Source organism: Cryptomeria japonica, chromosome 5 (genome assembly GCF_030272615.1).
Source record: "Cryptomeria japonica chromosome 5, Sugi_1.0, whole genome shotgun sequence".
NCBI lineage: Eukaryota > Viridiplantae > Streptophyta > Pinopsida > Cupressales > Cupressaceae > Cryptomeria > Cryptomeria japonica.
In genome coordinates, this window is record NC_081409.1 from 910,610,466 (window position 1) to 910,619,791 (window position 9,326).

Genomic DNA, 9,326 nt, shown 5'->3' on the forward strand with positions numbered 1-9,326 from the left:
CATTTGCCTGCATGCATTGTTCATCAATAATTTCTTATTTATAAACAATTTCTAACCGCTTAATCTCCTTGATCACATTTCCCATGATTAATCTTAGCCATCAGATCATCAAACTTGACTAGGTTCAATGTATCCTTCGATCTGAAAAATGTTTTACCTTGCCTTGGAACTTGCAATCCTTCCTTGGAACTTGTTCTAGGTTATTGCGGTTCAATCTGTGTTGTAGATATTCCTCTTAATTTTTCATTGTCATAGATTCTCAACAAACTGCTTGCGTGACATACCAATCATTTATTCATCTCCAACTCATCAGCATCCTTCATTAAATAATGTTTTTATTCATCCAATGCGATCTATTATACCTCAGTTGTTACTCGGTTAATACTGAACTTCACTCAGTAGAAATTATGCCTTCTTTAACCGATATCGATAATCTTAGGGTTTATTGACTAGGTACCTTAGGGTTTATCGACTAGATTCTTTGCTCGATGACATAGTACAGTATTAAACTTATAATCAACAACATATGTAGGATATCAAAACAATCAAAACAACATGATCTCATCATTGTCTAACTCAGTAATAGTTGCCCATTGAATAACTTATTATTCCCCTTCATTATCACATTCTTTCTGTGTCACTTACGGACCTCTTAATATTCATCAAAACATACTTCTCAAGATATGGCAACATCATTCTGAATCAGAAAATCAATTTCTTGACATCAATGACAAAATAATATTATTAAGATAGTAATCATCCTTCTTCTGTTATATCAATAATCTCCAACAACCTTCTCAATATCCTTATTGAAATGCCAACAATCTCCTTTCTATTGTAATGCCAACTAGGCTTTGATACCAAGTGTCATGCCCCGCCATGAGGTCGAGAGGTAAAAACAAAATAGAAAATGAAAAAGTGAATAATTTTTTTTTATAAAGATTACATTACACATGCATAGAGATACATACATCAAGATGAATAATGATACACATTTAACATCTAGTAATCGTCCTCAAGGCCCCATAATGATGCAACACAAGCTTGAACATCATCCTTAACCGAACAAAGAACTGCTATACAAACAACAACATTGCTCAATTATGTTGGTAAACAGATTTGTCTCTCACAATTTATTTAATTTTTATACTCTTTAGCCCAAGAAATGAAAGACAAATTTCACCAAACAGTTGGAAAATCATTATATTGATTAACCTCTGAATTAAGGTACAACTCCCTTTAATAAATATTCAATCAACTCCAAATTATGCACAACCAATATTATACTTTTCAACAGAAAGCACAGAAAGGTAATTGAATTCACCAATCAACACCAAATGAATGCAAGCATTGATTCATATATAAATCTTTGTATAAAGCTGTCAGACTTCACATGTACACTAAAACAAAAGGAAAAAGCTTAAAAGATGAATTCCACTGATATTTTCTGTATACATAGAAAGTTATGATAGATCCTTTCTTGAAATAGATTCTAACATAAATCAAATTTCAAACACCAAACACACAGATTTGAAGTCAAAGATAACTGTCATTTGAATTTCATTCATAAATGGTCCTCAACTTTCCACATACACAAAGTTTTCAGCTAAAAATAAAAAGATGTTTTTTTCAAAAACTTAGTGAACCTCAACAAAGTCATTACAAAGGTTATAAATAGGACCAAAGGTAAAATTAACTCAAAATAGTTAATAAGAAACTACCCTAACTGCATAACTAAAAATAAGAGACAACTAGACTCGCTGGCAAACAATTGCCAGCAGTGCTAGTCATGTCATCAATTTCGTTTTACTCGGATTGCTCGGGTGGTTATTCTAGATAGACACCATAACCGCTTTTGTTGTGCTCCACTCCTGATGAACCTTCGAGAACGCCTGAATTACCGCTACATGTGGCAGGTTGATGTGTATTACCCTTTGCTTCCAAAGATCTTTCTTCCTTTTCACCATCTGTACTTTATCCCTGTGTGAATCCAAGTGATCTAGGCAAACTGTGAGCATTGACTCCACTTTGGAAATCTTCGTAAAATTTTCCATGGCTAAGGATTTCTCCACTTTAATTAGCTTAATGTGGCTGCTAAATTGATTGATCATTTCTGTTGTATCTTCCAAAGTTTGCCTATCCTCCTTAAGAAACTGGACATCTATGCAATGCAAATCCTTTTGCATGGTTGTTCTCAGGGTTGTTAGTTCGCCTCGTAGATTGGCAGATTTGCTATGACCTTGCTCGATGATTTGGTTACACCACTCTATGCTTTCTTTGCATATGACCATTATATCTTCATTTAACCCTAGCACTTGTCTTTCGACAAGAAAATTCATCATCAAGCCATAGTGCTGAAACTTGTGCATTTCCATTGAAATCACCGCCCATTTAGTCTTTTCTTTTTGCCACGAGATTAAGTCCACATCTAATTCCTTGGTAACTTCATTAGCATCTTTGAAAATTTGAACTAAATTGGATATATAATTAGTTCCTTGATGCACAATTGATGTGAGCCACTCAAAGAAAATCTCTAAAATCATCTTGTTTCGTTGAACCTCATCAAAGAACTTCTTATTACCAGGGGATTTTGAACTAAAGGGAACAGAGCTTTGGGACAATGGCAGCAGACTATTCTGCAGAGCATGAATGTATTGAGCCATTTGCATTAAACTCTGCTTCAACTTTGCTTTATCATTTTCGTTCTTCCAAGTGCGAGAGATAATCCTTGTGGTTGAAGTCTCTAAATGTTTCACATCAATTGCTCTAGTTCCTACTGCCAAATCAACTCACTCAATAGTATAATCAGCCTTTGAGGCGGTGGCAGCATCCTTATTAGATGTAGGTTTGGCAATGTCTGCATTCCAATGTTTTGTGCCTTCATCAAAACCAATCATAGTCTCCATTTTTAGCCGCTTAGGCTTTGTGGCTCTTCCCAAACATTTACTCATGACATCTTCCATTGACACCGAAATAGGCACCACATTTCTTTTCTTGGTAATTGAATCACTTAACCATTTAGGAGCCACAGTCAGATCCTTGGATTGCATGGGTGAAGGCCCTCCTGAAGAAGACAATGTAGCATTATCTGCGTTAGACAAAACACCAAGCACCTATGAATCTTGGATAGCGATATCAGAATCGGCTAAGACTTGTTAGCATTAGAAATAGGGGTTGTCATATTTCCCTGTACTTCCTCGGTGTCCAAATCAAGAATGAGATGAGCAGCAAGTGGCTGAAAATTCTTCTTGTATCTTGACCTTGTCACTCAGCCACCAATGGAATGTGCAGCTTTAGAGTCAAGTTTTTCTTCTTTAATCTTACCTTGCTTCTTTCCTGCAACAGAAAGAGGGATGTCAGTTAAAACAGTAGTTTTTCTTACATTCTTCCTTTTTCCACCTTTATTTCTTGAACTGGTTGCCTTTCCCAGATGAAATCTGCAGTTTCTTAGCCAATTCTCAGTTTTGCAAATTATACTGAAGGTGCGTGCTTGTACATTATCCTCCATATTTCTGCTCCAATCTACCTCTAGAAGGGGTTCTTTGTGTACCCATCTCATGAATTCTAGATCCAGTGCATCTTCATTATCAATAGTGACACCAGAGGTATCCATCTGCAATTTCATGTCAAGAATCTATTTTAGAGTTAACCTAGACCAACTCCTTTTTCTCACTTCAAACTCATCTGGGCAGTCTTCCCAATAATCCTCCAACCATGGCACATGTTGATCAGGCATTATCTTTTTCACATACTGGGCAATAAAACTTTTACTGTCAAAATTATCTCTTTTCACAAAGGTTTTCAAATGAAATCTCTTAAATTCTAACTCAAGATTTAGTGCATCAGAAACAGACCTACAACTATAATGGCCTAAATCGATAGGAAAAATTCCACTTGTGCCAAAATCTTCTCCATAATCTTTTACAACATAGGCTAACCGCCTAGAAAATTCAATCAAAACACAATAGTCTAAAACATATCTAGGTATCCTAAAGGGTTCATCTTTAAAACCTCCAACCCTTATGTAAGTGAAGTGATTGAATTGAGTAAAGAAACTACCATAGATTTTGATTAGTTTGACTGCTTCTACTAACATTCTTCTATGCAAATTATCTTGTAACTCAAAAGTCAACCTCCCAGCAAAAATGTCATTCCAACAAAGGTAATTATCAACATGTCCTTTTTGGGTCAAATAGGGGTGGTATTCATAAATCTTTATACCCTGAACCCATTTTGCATTGAACAGTCCAGGCCACTTCCTCACACAAGCTAGCATATATAACAGATATGAAGACATATAGAAATTTGACATCCCAAGGTAATTACTCAAACCCTCATGCAACCCTTCTGCAATAATGGTGCCGCAGTCAATGAACCAGTTTTTGTCGAGAGTGACCTGGATGAATAAATACATCTAGTATTCCCAATAGAGGGAGTGTGAATTTCCCCTAACTCTGCTCAACATTATTACCAAATCCCTAATTCCAGGAATCAAATGCTCTCAAGTTAATGGCCTTGGCAACCTTGAACCGCCCTTTTGAAACTTCAGAAGCCAATTTTGTGCAATAATGGTTCTGTAGTACTGCTTCTTCTCATAATAAACCCCATAAGACTTGCCAATAGTCCAATCCTCATAGGGTTCCCGATGTGGGATACCCATGGCAGCCATTACTGTCTGTCTATCAATAGACAACAAAACTTCACCATTATTTTTCTTAATGCATCTGTTAGCTTTATCATAGTGATTCATGCACTCTAAAATTAACTCGGGACAAGGGGCAGCTGTGGGAAATGTTGTCGCTTCCAATAAACCGCTTTGTGCAATATCTTTCATCATAGAATCAGTAGCTGGGTTCCTTACTCTTTCTAAGAAAACATCTAAATCTAATTGAACTAAAGTTGTATCAACTAGCTCTGGTAAAGAACTTACAAGGGAAGAAGAGTTCATTAATTTAGGCAAAGTAGGCTTCATGTTTAACCCATAATCTTTCCCCAATCAACCCAGACAAAGAAGAAAATAGGTAAAATGAAAACAAGCAGCTAAACAATATACCGAGATCTTTTTTAAAAACTAAAGCAATTAGGAAAGTTGTTGAACATACCTTCCTCTGTCATCTGCAAAACCCCTGTTATAGTCTATTTTCCTCTTGCTCCAAAAACTCTTCTTAAAACTTATTCACAAATGACAATCTTGACAAAACAACTACTCAATTTAAAGCAGCTGAGAAAATCTTACCCATGATTACCATAAATCATCATCATTACTCTTCACTCATGCGACATCACTTTGAAATGATCACGATCAAGCATGCATTTAATAACAAGTCACTTCATATCCGAAAACACAGATTTCCATGTCATACTTGTTATAGATGACAACTTTCAAATTATTAAGAAAGAATATTCCCTTTTTCTGCCACCATCAACCTATCTTAAACTCTGCACCGCTACCTCATGAAAAGTCACATGATTTCCAAGAAATCAAATATCCAACTTTGAACCGTGAGGGACAATCAGCAACACAAAAACACAAACATGACAAATATTGAACTTTTAACCTTGAACCAAAAGGTTCAAGTTTAAGGTTCAACCAATGTTAAACACCGACCAAGACTAAAGAAGACTTATGAAGCCGCTCAGGAGAATAAACCTTAACACGATGCCCGTTGAACTTTGAACCTTGAACCAAAAGGTTCAAGTTCAAGGTTCAATTTCAACATAGTGAAACTTAAATAAAACAACGAAGGTTGGATTACATGGAGAATTCAAAGCACACAATGCAACCAAAGGACAATGTAGGGACATGACTCAATAAGGTGACATATAGAATGGAAATTTTTATATGTACCGCCAACAGTGGCTCTGCATGGGGAGTGGAACTATAAAGTCCCAAACAATGAACCTCAGAATCCCTAGTTTCACAAAATGACTTAAAACAAAGGGCCGACTCACCAGAAAACTGCACACCTAAACTAAACACAACAAAAACTGTATGTACAAACTGGCAGGGGACTCCTGCTTACAATTGATACAATTTTAAGTCTTGCCCATTGTAGGACAGGGGTAATTCAAAACCATCCTGATAAGCAAGTTTAAAATAATTGGGACTTTTTACTTCGTGAATCACATAGGGTCCTTTCCATAGTGACTCAAGTTTTCCGTGAGTGCCTTTTGGCTCCCTCCTTTTATCCCATAATAACACCAAATCACCTTTCATGAACTTCCTGGGTCTTGCCTTCTAATCAAAAATCTTTTTCACTCTCATCCGATGTTCTGTAATCCTGTCAACCAGCTTTTCCCTCTCTTCCTCAATCTTGGTTAACTACATATCTTTTCAAAAGAGCTCTGAAAGAATGCATCTTCTACTATAGTCTGCAATTTTGAAGCTGCTAACTCTAAAGGAAGAGAAAGTTGGGCACCAATGCCATATACCAACTCAAAAGGAGATATTCGTATGGCTCGCTTAAGTGAAGTTCGATCTGCCCATAGTGCTTCATGTAACTTCTTATGCCAGTCCCTAAAACTCTCACTAACCAACTTCCTCATGATGTTATTAATTTTTTGTTACTTGATTTTGCTTGACCGTTACCCTATGGGTAATAATCAGAAGTGTGTGCCAAATAAATTCCATGATCATAGCAAAATAAAACTAATTCGGATGAAGAGAAATTTGACGCATTATCTGTGACTATTTTCTAAGGAACCCTGAACCTGACAAGAATATTGTCTTTAAGGAATGCACACACAACCTCTATAATGGTCTTTTTCATAGGGATAGCTTACAGCCACTTAGTAAAATAATTTGTTGTTGTTAATATGTGAGTATGCCCTGCATTGGAGGTTGGGTTCAGAGGACCAATGAAATCCAATCCCCATTGTTTAAAGGTTTCCTCAATCACTACAGGTCTCAAAGGTAAGGCAACCAATTGGGGTTTACCTGTGAACAATTTGCACTTCTCACACTTCACCACCCAAGCATATGCATCTCTGAACATTCCTGGCCAATAGTAACAGTTTCTCAAGATTTTATATGCAGTAACCATAGAAGAGAAGTGATAACCGCATGCCTCATCATGAAAAGTTTTCAATAAAGCCTCTTGATGCAGTTTATCTACACACCTAAGAAAGGTACCATCTAAACCCTTCTTATATAGTATATCATCAAAGATAACATACTTTGCAGCTTTCAGCTTCAAATTCCATTTCTCCCTAGGAGAAAGATGACCTCAACAGTCTCCATAAGTGAGATAATAGGCAACATCGATGAACCAAGAATCCTGATGACTAACAAATAGAGTTAAGGGTAGACTCTCCTCCTCTTCAAACTTGTTCTCCACCATTAGTTTACAAAGGCCTTGTCCTCTGACTAGCTTAGTGGGCTTAATATCTAGATTAAACTCTTGAATCTTGGAAACCCAAGATTCTCTATTATTGATACCAACATCTTGCTAGGTTAGAACACTTTTCACTACAGAGTTCGGAACAAAGACAGTTGCATGTGAATGAAGTATATAGCACCTGAATTGTTTCACAACTTTCACTACTGCATAAGCTTTATTTTTTGTCAGCGAGTATTTTAACTCGTGCTTCTTCAGAGGCACACTCATGAAGAAAATTGTAACTTCCTCATTATCTTCACTTTTATGCACTAAAATTTTAGACATAGTATGCTCTGATGCATAACAATAAATAATAAAGTCTTTACTAAAATCCAGGTGGAATGATGTAAAGGATAAATAATTCGTGCTTTCAACATCTTGTCAACCTCATGAAAGAATGATTCTGCTACTTTTGGATTAAAATTCCTTAACTTCTGCTGAAAAGGATTGACACTTGGTTTCAAAGGAATGTGATGTTGGAAATTACCATCCCTGAAATTCTTTAAATCATCATAGCTCTAGGAAAAAACACCTTTGAACTCAACCAACAGGCTGATGAACCTTCTTTTCTCCTCTTCAGAACAACATTTTCCCAAATTAACAAATTTAGGGTCTTCCTCAGTACCAATGTTGATCCATTCATACTCACCAGAATTCTGAATTACAGGAGTCTCTTTCTCCCCATGCTTAACATATCCATCATTTCTATCAAAAAGACGTTCAATAGAAACTAAACCCTTTGGGATTTTATTTCCTTTCAACTATAACACCCCATCATGTAGCCCCTCTGGTGAATCAAGAGAAAACTCTTTACAACTCGCCTTTGATCCTTCATAAAACAAGGAGGTGAAAATCTCAGTACACTGTAAAAAATTTTGAATTTGTTTATCATTTTCAAATACCTGCCAGGATTCAGAATTGTCAGGCATGCTGGGTTTATAAATTAATTCTACCCTATAGGTATCAGTTGTGAAATCAGGATGAGGCACTAATAAAGTTGTAGATACCGCCAAAGAATCAACCTTTGAGTTAAACTCCTTTGGTACCGCTTCAATTGAGAAAGCATCAAATGCTTCAATCTCATCCCAGACACAATTTCTGTAGAGTCTCAGTCTCTCATTTTTAACAGCAAATAAACCTCTCACTTGCTTTACAATAAGTTCAACATCACCTCTAACTTTCAATATTTTGATCTGCAATCTCCTCACTTCAGCAAGACCTAATAACAGAGCTTCATATTCGGCCCTATTATTAGTGTTTTGGAATTCCAATTTGAAAGCATAAGGAATAACTTTACCATGAGGAGGTATTAATATAACCCTAGCCCCTAAACTAGAAGATGAACAACTCCCATCAAATTCCATAGACCAGAGTTCATCAGACATACCTGAATCTATGGCCTTATCCACACCTTGAGGATCAGTTGATATCATATAATTTCCAAAACCACAATCTTGATACAAAATCTAAGCTTTCAGATCATCTGAAGGAAAGACTATGTATTTAGCTTTTTTCAGGATGCAGAATGACTCTTTGTTTTCCAACTATGATCATTTCCTGAGACCAATCCATTCTAATTTCCCCTCCCATATCTTTACAAAATGTATGAATCAACAACATACCATAACTAGCGGGGATGTCAGCCACCAGAATCATCAAATTGATTCTCTTGTCAGGATGTGCTACTAAGGCGACCTATGCATCTTTAATTTTCCCTAACAAAGGAACTTGTTTGGAATCCATGGAATAACATTTGCCAAAGGTATTTGTTAAGGTTAAGCCTAAATCTTTTGCTACTGTTGAGGGCATGACATTGTCTGATTCTCTTGAATCTATTATACAATTACTCAATTTATGCCCATTGATATATAAGGACACATAGAAAGGTTCGAGCTTATTTTCAAAGTTAGGTTCAATCAATTCAGCTTGTTGAGAAATAGTTTTTGA